Genomic DNA, 13,032 nt, shown 5'->3' with positions numbered 1-13,032 from the left:
TCGGATCTGAATATATCGATAATTGAATTGGATTGAATTGACCGGCAAACAGCAGTCTCCCAAAATGATTTACAATATGGTCGGTGTTAGTGTCGCGTATAATATTCCGTTTGATGAAGCGATGTTTTTGATTTTAACGGAACCGCAATAAAGTCTACACCAGTTGTCTTTCACGAGCGCAGACTCACAACGTTTATCCACGTTACACTTGAAAACACAGTCGTCACGTGGGTTCGCCATTACAGAGTAGGGTTCAGGTTCAATAACGTCAACGTGTGTGTATATCTCATACGTATCTGAAATAGTAAAACCAATGATGAATGATTTATTCCTGCAACTTGACGAGAGACAAACATTTCAAAAATACTTTGAAAATGTTGCACCACGTTAAAACAGAAACAAGATTTTTACAACATATCAGATTGAATGTACCTTCAGTGGAATACAGCGACAAAGGCTCTGAAAAAATAGATTCACTTTTATAACAAAACTCGTCAGAATTGAATGTATTTTCTATCAGTTTGTCAATTGCATTCAATGATACTTTACCGTCACTGGCCCAGACGTAGACCTCGCAGAGAGTCAATGCTGAACCTTCGGGTTTTGTGACAGTTACATAGCGTCCGGTCATTGTACAGTCAAATTGTTTCATTTCACTCGCTTTTATAGGTTCACTTTGAAACGCGCAGACGGAGGACTGGTCAACGTGTTCTAGATTACTCGTAACGCTATCCCTAGATACAATAATCGTAAAGTTTCCAAGTCGCTCGGCTAAAAAAATTTATGGAAATATTCGATTAACAAATAGAGTCTAGTTATGGCCAGTTTAATGTACCGGATTCAAAACAATGCGAATATCCGACATGATACAAACAATTATAAATGTGTTTTTGGTGGACCTTATTAACGATTTCACCCTATTAGTGAAATCAATTATTTTCTTTCCTCACTTTCAAAATGAACAAAGTTTTAAGCAATTATTCAACACTTTCTACCGCTGTATAAACTTTCTCGTGATCTGTTAAATGTAATTACATGATTTTCAGAAATTTTTGCATATTTCATTTCAAATAACTTACGAGCTTTATCTCTATTCAACAACGTAACAGCCTTGACTTCGTAAACAGCCTGTAAATCAACCATCCACCAGGGAGCCCCGGGAACTGATGCTGCGGTGTGACTACAACCACCGGAGTGATATCTCGTATCAGTATTACCGTCAATAGCATTTCCCGCAGACCCGAAGCTATCATGTGTACGGGTGGTACTCTGGTTTGCCGGTTTGTTTAAAGCGACGTTTCGTAAAGCTTGAATTTAATATAGATGCAAAATTGTACATACGATGACAATAGTGAACATACAATTTTTTTCAAAATTCTCTTTAGCCGGCGAGAAGAGTATGAAAAATATGGCTACCGGCGTGAAATGATCATACACTCTTAGAACAAATGGTTCTTCGGGGGTTCTTCGAAGAACCTTGGGGTTCTTGGTGAGGCTTTAAGGTGTTTCAACAATATGGAATGTAGATTGGGGTTCTTCGAGACATAAGGGTTCTTATAAGAACCCTAATGTGGTCACAATTGTCAATTAAGAATTAAGTAGACCTGCAACAGGGAATAATTAGTATAGCTGATGAATATAACTGATTTTCTATGTGGTGTAGGTTATATACAAAACATTTTGACTGGAAATTAGAATTGGGTTAACTTTGAAAACAATTTACTATGTATCATCACAATATTTAAAAAATGGTGACCGTGTGCGACAAGGATGCATTTTTAAAATTAATGAACCTTTATTTTAATTCGTTCTTTAAGATTTAAAAAGTCGTATGTTTAAAATCAGTGGTGAACGCCTTTAACGTGTGATAATAATATGTAGAGACTGAATAACTTGATTTGCTAGTCTGCGACATCGACTGATAATAATATGTAGAGACTGAATAACTTGATTTGCTAGTCTGCGACATCGACTGATAATAATATGTAGAGACTGAATAACTTGATTTGCTAGTCTGAGACATCGACTAGGTTTTATGGAGAGACGGCAGAAAAAAGAACAATGCTTTTTAATGCTTTAAAAAAACAATTAAACTCTTCTAAACTCTAGGCGTTTCTGAATGGACTGTGCAGTTTAAAAAGAACTAGTAAATCCAAAGTTCTAATGCAACTCAAAAATGAGAATTGTGTGTATTTTCGGCTCAATTTCTATCAAAACATTCAGTCGAAGTCTTTGTACATTTTTTGTTGAATAAAAACATAGAGTATAGTGGAAATTCAAAGTAACGTAATGCTTTGGGCCTAATAAGTATCATGCTATTGTAGTTTCGTGCCTATAGGGCCATGTGTACATGATCAGGCAATTATTCCTTTGTTCATGCAACTAACTGTTGTATAATTATCTGCCACCACGACTCATACAAACTTCGCTCAGTGCATAGTGCATATAGTATAAGAAACTTAAGAATAACAAGGCACCTGGATGTGACGAGATACTGAACGAATTCCTTAAAACCTCTGAAGATATAATAATGCCCACTTTAGTCAATCTCTTTAATAAGGTCCTGGAAACTGGGATTATCCCTGAGAACTGGACAATTGGTAAAGTTACACCTATTTTTAAGAACAAAGGCGAGCCACGTGATCCGGACAATTATCGGGGAATCACATTACTGAGTTGTATTAGTAAGTTATTCACAAGTATATTAAACGATCGTCTCCATGAATTTCTTGAATCAAATGAACTCCTGAATAGAAATCAAGCCGGATTTCGAAAAAATCATAGCATTTTGGATCACATTTTCACCCTTCACTCAGTAATTGACACCCTTTTTAGTAAGAAGCGAAAGCTCTATTGTATTTTTATTGACTACCAAAAGGCATTTGATACAATATGGCGAAAGGCACTGTGGCACAAACTTATCTCAACAGGTATCACCGGAAATATCCTAAACGTAATTCATAATATGTATAAACATATCAAATCCATGGTTCACGTGCAGGGTCAATCCTCAGGTTGTTTTCTTAGTAACATAGGATTGAGACAAGGGGAAAATTTATCGCCAGTGCTTTTTTCTATATTTGTCAATGACCTTGAGGCTTCATTAATTGAAAGTGGTTGTCAAGGGATTTCATCTCCCTTCGAAAACGAAGATCTATGGGTTCAGCTACTAGTTCTGCTGTACGCAGATGATACGATCTTATTGGCCGATAGTGCAAGTGCACTTCAGAAAAACCTCGATATGTTGGTCGCTTATTGTAAAAGGTGGAAATTAGTAATCAATATTAGTAAAACTAAAGCCATTGTATTCGAAAAAAAGGAAGTCTATTAGACAACCCGTATTTAATATCGATGGAGTATTAATCGAAACTGTATCTGAATTTAAATATTTAGGTGTGCTTTTTAATTATACAGGAAACTTTGCAAAATGTAAAAAGCTGATTTGTGAACACGCAAAGAAGGCGCTTATATTTGTTCTTAAGAAAGTTCAACATTTTTCTCTTGACTTTGATACTGCTTTCCAAGTCTTTGACGCAATGGTTGGATCGATTTTAACATTTGGTTGTGAGGTGTGGGGCTTTGGAAATTTTGATGTTATTGAAAAAATTCATTTAACATTTTGTAAATATCTGCTAAGCCTCAAGAGGTCAACACCAAATTTGATGATATACGGTGAGACAGGAAGGTTTCCATTTGAAATTCGTATCAAAGTTCGTATGGTAAAATTTTGGGGACACTTGATCCTGCATGAAGAGACATACTCTGGTAAAATGTACCGCATTCTTTATAATAGTCATTTAAATGGTTCGCAAAGTAAATGGATATCCTGTATCAAATCAATCTTACAGAATTGTGGTCTTGGTAATATATGGTTGGAACAAACTTTTCCGAATATTCCCTACCTTGGGGAACTCGTAAAACTTAGATTGGAAGATCAATTTAAACAGACATGGCATGGATCGATGGTACTATCCTCTAAATTAGATACGTATAGAATATTTAAAACTGATTGGGGACAAGAAAAATATCTTTCATCACTACCACGAAGTTTAAGAATCTCACTATGTAGATTTAGATGTTCCAACCATAAATTACCAATAGAGACTGGTAGATATGAAAACAAACCACGGAACGAACGAGTTTGTAATAAATGTAACGAGAATACTATTGGGGACGAATATCATTTCATACTGAAGTGCGAATTTTTCAACGCTTTTAGAATTTTGTATATACCTAACAGATATATAGAATTGGCGCAAATCATTATAAATTCAAGCAATTGCTCAGTAATGAAAACCTGTATTACAGTCTATCTAAATACATTACGACTGCTACACGGTTGTTATAGCTAGGGCTATTAATATGTATAAATTTGCTAGCTTTTATATTTATACTATTCATACTATTTTGTTATGCTCGGAAAAATTGTATATCTTTTTTGGAGCAATAAACTAAACTAAACTAAACTATATCGACTCGTTCTTTTCGTTGTTTTGTAAGATGAATATCTGGAGCTTGGAAATGTGAATTAATTCTGGTAAGTTGTATTCAATGAATGTATATAACATTTGTGATATTTGAAATATATGAAATATAGGCCATAAAGCCGGAGTGACTCGGAATCAGATCAGCCATAATTATTATTTAAAACTTTCCCATTACTTTTGTATTATAGAAATTGTTCCATGGAAGTTGACCATATTGTGAGACCGCGGTGCAAAAGATGTTTTTCCAATCTCGGACCTATGGCGGAAAGAATTATAGAAATGTACGAAGTCTGTACATATGGCAATCGTGTCGCTTCCTTCCTTCGAAGCAGCGAAATTGCAGAAACAGGTTAGTAAATCTTGACTCAATGAGCCTTTACTGTCTGACTGTATTTTGATAGAAGATAATCATTTTCAATCTACATATTCACTGGTTTTCAGATATGATGAGAACAGCAGAGCTTCACGTATTACCAGGGATTTTGAGAGAGGATGCGAAAGACCTGAAAACCATTAAAAAGGTTTGTATTTTTCTGAATCTAATCCCACTGTTAACTTTAACCGTTTGTCTTTTCTACTGATAAATGTATTTGGAACTTATGCATGTAATACAAGAAAGTGTTTAGATTTACTTGCAGTGTGCATTATTGCAAAACATAATCGATTTTATTACACCATTAATTGTTCTCAATGTTATTTATATTTCAGGAAATATACGACTATAATCCGGACGCTGCGGTTGAAAGGTTGCGAGGGTGGCAGCGCGTTGAAACAAACATATGTAAGAAGATGGCTTATAGTTAATTGAAAGTGGACAGATTCTTAATAAGCGGAGTGGCCTGCCATAAGTCGGCCTATTATACGTTTAGCATATCATCTTACATCTTATACCACTAACTTTTTAAAAACTTTGATATTCTCGAAACATTATGTTTTAGACTTAGTGTCGAAAAAATCCCAACCGATTTAAGATACCAAGCGATTAGCGCAATGAAAAAAATTCTCCATCTTTCAATCTTATTGTACATGTAACCAATTAGTGAAACTATTTTTGTATCATTTATTGTAAATATATTTATCATTAATATTTCAATTCATGAGATTTTATAATAAAAAAGGTTTATATGATGTTAATTTTATGCGATTCTTATCATCAGTTTTTTTATCCACATGAGGATTAAGGGAGCAGTCAAACATAACAGAGGATGGACAAATCATGAACAGATTGAGCAGTCAAAAAATGAATGAGGAACCCTAAAAATAAATTACCTTTAAATGGTTCTCCCAAGAACCCTGTCAAGAACCATTTGACAATATTGAAAGGGTTCTAACAAGAACCCTTTATACGAAATGGTTCTTCAAAGAACCTTTACCAGGGGTTCTTCAAGGAACCCTACAAAAAAGGTTCTTTGAAGAACCTTCAGGGGTTCTCCCTGGGAGGCAAGCCCAAGAACCCCTAAAGGTTCTACGGTAGAACCCTTTGTTCTAAGAGTGTAGGATGCTCATTTTTTCATAAGCTATACATACATAAAAGGTAATAAGTCGATACATTTTAAGCGCACTTTATGGCTATGAAGGATCCAGCCCTTGCAATTTATAGATCTATGCAATGCAAATTTCATCATCATTTTTTTTTCTACAAAAACAATCTTTTTTGGAAATCTAATGTGAACATGCAGCTGGTACTTACTTAAACCTTGTATGTATACGATTATCGTGCATGAAAGAATTATACACATTTCTGTATTCCCGCTCATTGTGTCGCTTCCCTAGACACATCAACGGCTTCGAGCTGTTTATGTAACGAACATGTTTATGTAACGGCTTCTTAACTGACATGATCTACTCAAAGGAAACCGATGTCGCTACCAAAAAGGTGTTTTATTATTTATATCTCCAGGCGACAAATAATCTCTAATGATAAGGTCATAATTTTTTTCATATTCAAGGTCGTTATTTTAGCGTCCTAGTTAGCAGACTCTAAACGTTAGAATACGTCAATCATGCAACAACTTTCCTGTAGGGTCCTGGATCCAGTTCATCAGTTCGCATCTCTTGTTGTGGTGCTGATCATATGAAAAATATTTAAGGTGGCGTCCAACACCATCTCAGCCGAGAATTTGCGTCTTTGCACGAAAAAATATGTGAGTAACTTACGTGCGGATTGTAAAGAGTTTTAAACTGATAAAAATATCAGGATCAATGCAACATTTCGACTGAATCAGAATGAATAACCCTATATGCACCCGCAAGACTTTCTCCTGAGCACGCTAGGTAAGAGCTCAACAAGGGACCTTAGAATATAACTACATACGTTACAATGACGGAATTGTTTATTTTTAAGTATAGAAAATGTTCGTGTTAATAGAAAATAGCAACAGAGTCAGTTCCACAGTTGTGAGTTATAGTGTGTCCATATTTTTTTGTTGTTCTATTTTTAATTTTAAACCCAAAAATCAAATTGTAACCAATGTAATTGCACCTTTCCTGATTATTAGAGTGCGATTAGGAATTGTAAGAAGATCTCGACTTTAAAATTTAAGTCTGGCTTGAAAATTAACCACCTTTTTAAACAACATTCTAGCGAAATGTCATCGAATGATGTATACACTTATGTTAATATGCAGTGGAGAACGGTATGAAAAAGCTTGAAAGTTTCTTGACGCCTTGAAAAATAACATATACATTGCTTAACATTTTCGACAATAAATAATATCATATAAATTACATAATATCAAGGATCAATAAAATTATTTCGGATCTGAATATATCGATAATTGAATTGGATTGAATTGGCCGGCAAACAGTCTCCCGAAATGATTTACAATATAATCGGTGTTAGTGTCGTGTATAATATTCCGTTTGATGAAGCGATATTTTTGATTTTAACGGAACTGGAATAAAGTCTACACCAGTTGTCTTTCACGAGCGCAGACTCGCAACGTTTATCCACGTTACACTTGAAAACACAGTCGTCACGTGGGTTCGCCATTACAGAGTAGGGTTCAGGTTCAATAACGTCAACGTGTGTGTATATCTCATACGTATCTGAAATAGCAAAACCAATGATGAATGATTTATTCCTGCAACTTGACGAGAGACAAACATTTCAAAAATACTTTGAAAATGTTGCACCACGTTAAAACAGAAACAAGATTTTTACAACATATCAGATTGAATGTACCTTCAGTGGAATACAGCGACAAAGGCTCTGAAAAAAAAAATTCACTTTTATAACAAAACTCGTCAGAATTGAATGTATTTTCTATCAGTTTGTCAATTGCATTCAATGATACTTTACCGTCACTGGCCCAGACGTAGACCTCGCAGAGAGTCAATTCTGAACCTTCGGGTTTTGTGACAGTTACATAGCGTCCGGTTATTGTACAGTCAAATTTTTTCTTTTCACTCGCTTTCATAGATTCATTTTGAAACGCGCAGACGGAGGACGGGTCAACGTGTTCTAAATTACTCGTAACGATTTCTCTAGATACAATAATCTTAAAGTTCCCGAGTCGCTCGGCTGTAGACAAAAATAGAATCCACAATGATTATTTATCATCACTAACTATTTTTGCTATGCAACGCAAAAAGTCTATAGAATATCGATTCATTTTGACGATAGATTTAAATCAAACTGAATAAAACATCCACATCGACCTTTTTGAATTAATTCGTAATACACAAACGATAAACAAATGACTGCCACATTTCCCTAATTGAAAGCATTTAATTTGTCTTCATTAAATTCAAAAATAGATTATGTGTGCAAATTTGAAGCCAATCTGAATCTAGCAGCACTTTATCGCGCTGTAGTTTGTTCGCGCATTACAGTATTAAGTCAGTTTATATTATGCCTGAATTTCATATCGGATTACATACCACAACAATCTCCTCTATTCAGCAACGTAACAGCCTTAACTTCATAAACAGCCTGTAAATCGACCATCCACCAGGGAGCTCCGGGAGATGCTATGGCCGTGTGGCTACATGTACCAGCAAGAAACCGAGTGTTGGTATTGCCATCAACAGCATTTTGCGCTACCCCGGTCCCAACCGTTACACTGAGGGTGGTACTTTGGTATGCCGGTTTATTCGAAGCGACGTTTCGCAAAGCTTGAAATGAATATAGATACAAAACCATTAATTGATATTTTTTTACATTAAAGGAGTTCGCAAGAATCCGAGCGATAAGTCTGGCCACCATCCATTTTCCTCGTCGAACCAGCTTGAAGTGCATGAAATACGCTTGGAAAAAAGAGTCAGAAGTTGAATGAAAGTCGTAATGAGAGAAGAGCAAACAGAATGGATCTAGTCATTGCAACATCGGCTCGTAATGTACAAAAAATAAAGATTAAGTTAAAGTTGTCTAATCTTAAAATTAGACAACTTTGATGTTCGTTATTTTTTTAAAAGATGTTTAAATCAAAAATTCAAAAATTTCAGCAACTGTTCGCATAAATACCCTTTTTTAAGTGAAATTAGAATTTCAACGTTATATTGCAAAGTTTTCATTCTATTGCTTTTTAACTGCAGTGCGACTTTTGTCATTCGAGTTTCGGCTCTGTTTTCTATGCGTGTATTTCAGTATATGGATGTTACTTTTTCATTTTCACTTTATATCTCTTTCGCGCTCATGTCGCATTGCTGCAAATGTGAGACTGAATCTAACTGAAAACTAGAGATTCGCACGGTTTAAATGTCTCTTAAACGGTTAAAATCCATCTGGACCAATAAGTATGAAAAAACACAAAAAAAAGAGAAAAGATGGCGGCTAGCAACTGTAAAGTTGTTTTATTTTACTAGCCCAGGTTTTGTCCTGACCCGGCTTTCGACCAAAAAAGTTCCTGAAAATATCGAGTAAATACGTCGAACGCGACCACGGTAGCCTACTTACTTAAACCTTGAATATGTACGATGGTTATGAATGATGCAATAAGACCTATCAGCTTCCAGCTCATCGTTGCTACCACCAGCTTCTAAACTACATACCGTTGTTATGTGTGAAGAGCGGCCAATTCGAGCGTAATGAAAACATTTATTTCACAAACGTTATTTTTTCTATATTTTCAAGCACTCGCGACACATGATTTCCAATTGCATGACTTGGTTCCATCTCACCACATCCGGAGCGGATACCGGCCTATGTGACGAAAAGTCAATATCAAGCCAGTTCACAATATCGCATTTTTGTTAGTAGTTGGTATGCGCCACGTTTAGCGTAGTTTCGGTCAATCATTCGAAACAGCAATATATCGGCTCGATCTCGTTCAACCGACCTTATGAAAAAAGAATTGTTCATTGTATGATTCTCGTTTCGTCATCAGATCAGTTAATCTTATTATTATCATTACTTATGAAATTCTCTACTTCGACCATGGACTTGGAATTAGCATTAAGTCTAACACCCCAATAGGTGTCTCTATCGAGAATCACGTGACCATAGCCCTTAACGTTCATACATAACATTCGGGTCGTCATTCCTCCTTGTAAGAATAAAAATACGGCTATGGGGTTATTATTCTGGGGCAATTTGAAGGGGTTTTTCTTTGGGGATTATTTGCAAACTTAGAGGTTTATTCTCTGAGGAATTATTTCGCGAAGGGGGTTAATTGCCTTGGGAAGGCTTTTATAGGGGAAATTGCCTGGGGGGTAACAAGACTGCGTTGTATAATAAACGGATGGGGCAAATTGTCTAAAGCGTTAGGTTAGGATCTGGATTAGAGTCAGGTTAGTAAGTCTAACGCTAACCCATAGTGTTTAGTTAGAAAACAATCTTTTTCACCATGCCACACATTTTCTTTTCCACGAAATAATCATTTCGTTTCTAAGAACAACCTTCCGACGAAAAACGTTTGAGTAGCAGCACCTCACGGTGTAAAAATCAGCACGTTGATCGATTGCCAGAGTCGAGTCATGTTAGTGTATTCAAAATCCGCTAACGATAGGCTTAGCGGCAGCACTGCACGGTAAATAGAGAGGCAGCGCGCTGATTGCCTGACCTTAGAAATTACGGAGATATTACCAGGAAAACCACTGGATTCTAAATATGATATCTGGAATTTTGTGCCCTGAACTATGACTGTCGGCCTTCCTTGGCAGTGAATTTAGAAAAATCTCAGCAGTTGTTTAGAAATTCAACATATTTAAGGCTTTCACATATCAACATACCAGAGTAAAGTCAATGTATACAAACACGATATAATGTCCTAAACGATGAACCATACTCATATTCTGGCAATCAAAGTAATTATCTATCTATCTATCTATCTATTAAATATCGAGGATGAAATAATGACACACACAGCTTTAATTGAAAGATGATTTATTTTCAATCTCTCATCAATCTCTCATCAAATAGCCGACGTTTTTAAAACAACGGTTGAAACGTGTGACCACGTAGCTCGGTGAAATTGCGTTGTGTGCGGAGATGTTTCGGAGACACTTTCTTGTCGTGTGGGAGCATTTTCCGGGATGAAATCTGCCGATTTGAGTCGTGAAATGCGTCGACCCATATGATTTCATGTTCAGTTTTACGACTGCCTTTTTCTTGTACGATCGACCGCTGTCGCAATAGATTCCGTATTCTACATTGATGTTATCTGTATTTATTCTGTATTCGGTGACATCGGCCAAAATGAGGGCTGCTCCGGGTCCATTATATTGAACCTCTAAACCGGTCGAACTTTCCCTCGTTATCGATGTTTCTTTCGTATTCGACGATTCGAAGGTCATGCCTCCACCGAAAGACTGTGAAACACCGAAACTTACGGAACTCCCTAATCCTAAACCCTTCCATCCGACAGTTGCCCCGACTGCAATCGTCGATTCAAATGTGAATTGTTTTGCAGCAGTGGTTGTTATTGAACTTGTCTCGGTTACCGAGTCCGAGCTCCCGAGTACAAGCGTATATTCAGCATCTTTCGAACAGCCCTGGTTACTGACCACGCCCACCACTCGTCTATCACCTCGTTTCGCTTTCAACGCGTCTAAAATCTTCATCGATTTTGCGACGCAAACGGAAAATTTGCATATTTTGAAAGTGTACAGACGATCCCTGAAAGAATACGATTAAATGCGTTTGAATTTTTTTTGTCTCGCAAGAGCAAATTCAAACGTCCTGTATTCTACTATACCCTTACTCGTAATAGTTGGCGTGCTTGCTGCGGACGCCCGTAATTGCAAAACCTGCTGGTAAATTGTAACCGATTTTCTCGTCCCAATCGTTCGTACTTTTGTAAGCGCAGTTGTATGATCGTCGTGTGTTCAACTAAAAAAGAATTCAACATTTAAATGAGATCGATACTAGAAATGCCTAAATCATCCGGGATACCACAGACACTAGCCGGGGGTACAAAATCAAAGATTCGGTACAATATCCCAGGATGAGGAGAGAATCCCACAATGATAATAAAAAGTCCGAAAATGAAACTTCGAGATAGTAGTTTATTCAACGTTTCGACTATATCCTAATAGTCATCTTCAGGAATAATCATTATTCCTGAAGATGACTATTAGGATATAGTCGAAACGTTGAATAAACTACTATCTCGAAGTTTCATTTTAGGACTTTTTATTATCATTGTGGGATTCTCTCCTCATCGCGTCAACACGGATATTGTGTTTTACCTATCGTGTATATCCCAGGAATCATCGAAGTGAAAATCGTATCGTTTCGGCTATCGTGACAAGCCTCCGTAGTGGATGACGCCTCGAGCCGATTAGATAAAACAACTGTAAGACATCTTTTCTGTTTATCTCTCGTAAGCTTCAGCCGCATATAGTTTACGCGACACAACGAATGCTTACCTTGCAGCAAGTAAAACGCCAGACCCTATCACCTTTATCACTGTCGTGGTAACTGTGAAAACCTGTGATGATTCCATGATTGGGACATTGGAAATCCATGTTTCCATCCATTTTATTTACAGGGTCGGACAGAGTGCATTGGCTGCTGACAAAACCGTTTCTACATTTGAAGTCCCAAACTCGGTCCTCGTGTCGGTTTGAATGTTCGCTTTTGATTGAGGAGATGTGCTGGCCTTTCGGGCATACAAAATTCAGTTCAGCCCCGTAACGATTCTCCCAACTGGACACGGGTACGCAGTGCCACAGGTGCAACAAGCATATTGTAGCTACGACGTATACCATACACTGCATCGTTTACTGATACAAAAACTAGCGGGGTAGCGATAGAAATCAGCCCGATAGCCACGGGTTTATATCTACGTATTTGTGCCCACCATATTTCCGGTGCGTGTTCAAAATATTCGCTTTTGTCAAGATAAACCGTTCTATCGCTAGGTCTATACATGCCTTATCGAAATTAGAATATCACCCTGTTTTATCAATTTGGAAAGGTTGTCTAGGCAACCGAGAATACATTTTCATCGTATAAAATATTCGTTTTCAAGCCCCCCCCCCCAAAAAAAAAAGAAACCAACCCGATACTATGGAGGTTTAAGTCACTTCATTTTCTCCCGACTGATTTGTGAAGCGGAGATATGAAATATTACATATACCCGTCACGAAGAGGTGCCTGTTT

General features: G+C 36.9%; 1 long non-coding RNA gene across 1 annotated transcript; it reads right to left on the bottom strand.

Moving 5' to 3' along the window:
• Positions 1-90: 90 nt before the first annotated feature.
• LOC141904785 (uncharacterized) lies at positions 91-592 on the bottom strand. The gene is made up of 3 exons (XR_012619205.1): positions 550-592; positions 433-459; positions 91-296 (listed from the first exon to the last, which is right to left on the bottom strand). It is a non-coding gene; the product is annotated as an uncharacterized LOC141904785 (long non-coding RNA).
• Positions 593-13,032: the final 12,440 nt, after the last annotated feature.

Source organism: Tubulanus polymorphus, chromosome 4 (assembly GCF_964204645.1).
Source record: "Tubulanus polymorphus chromosome 4, tnTubPoly1.2, whole genome shotgun sequence".
NCBI classification, from domain to species: Eukaryota; Metazoa; Nemertea; class Palaeonemertea; order Tubulaniformes; family Tubulanidae; genus Tubulanus; species Tubulanus polymorphus.
The sequence above is the reverse complement of the archived record's forward strand: the minus strand, read 5'-3'. Positions and strand labels throughout refer to the sequence as shown.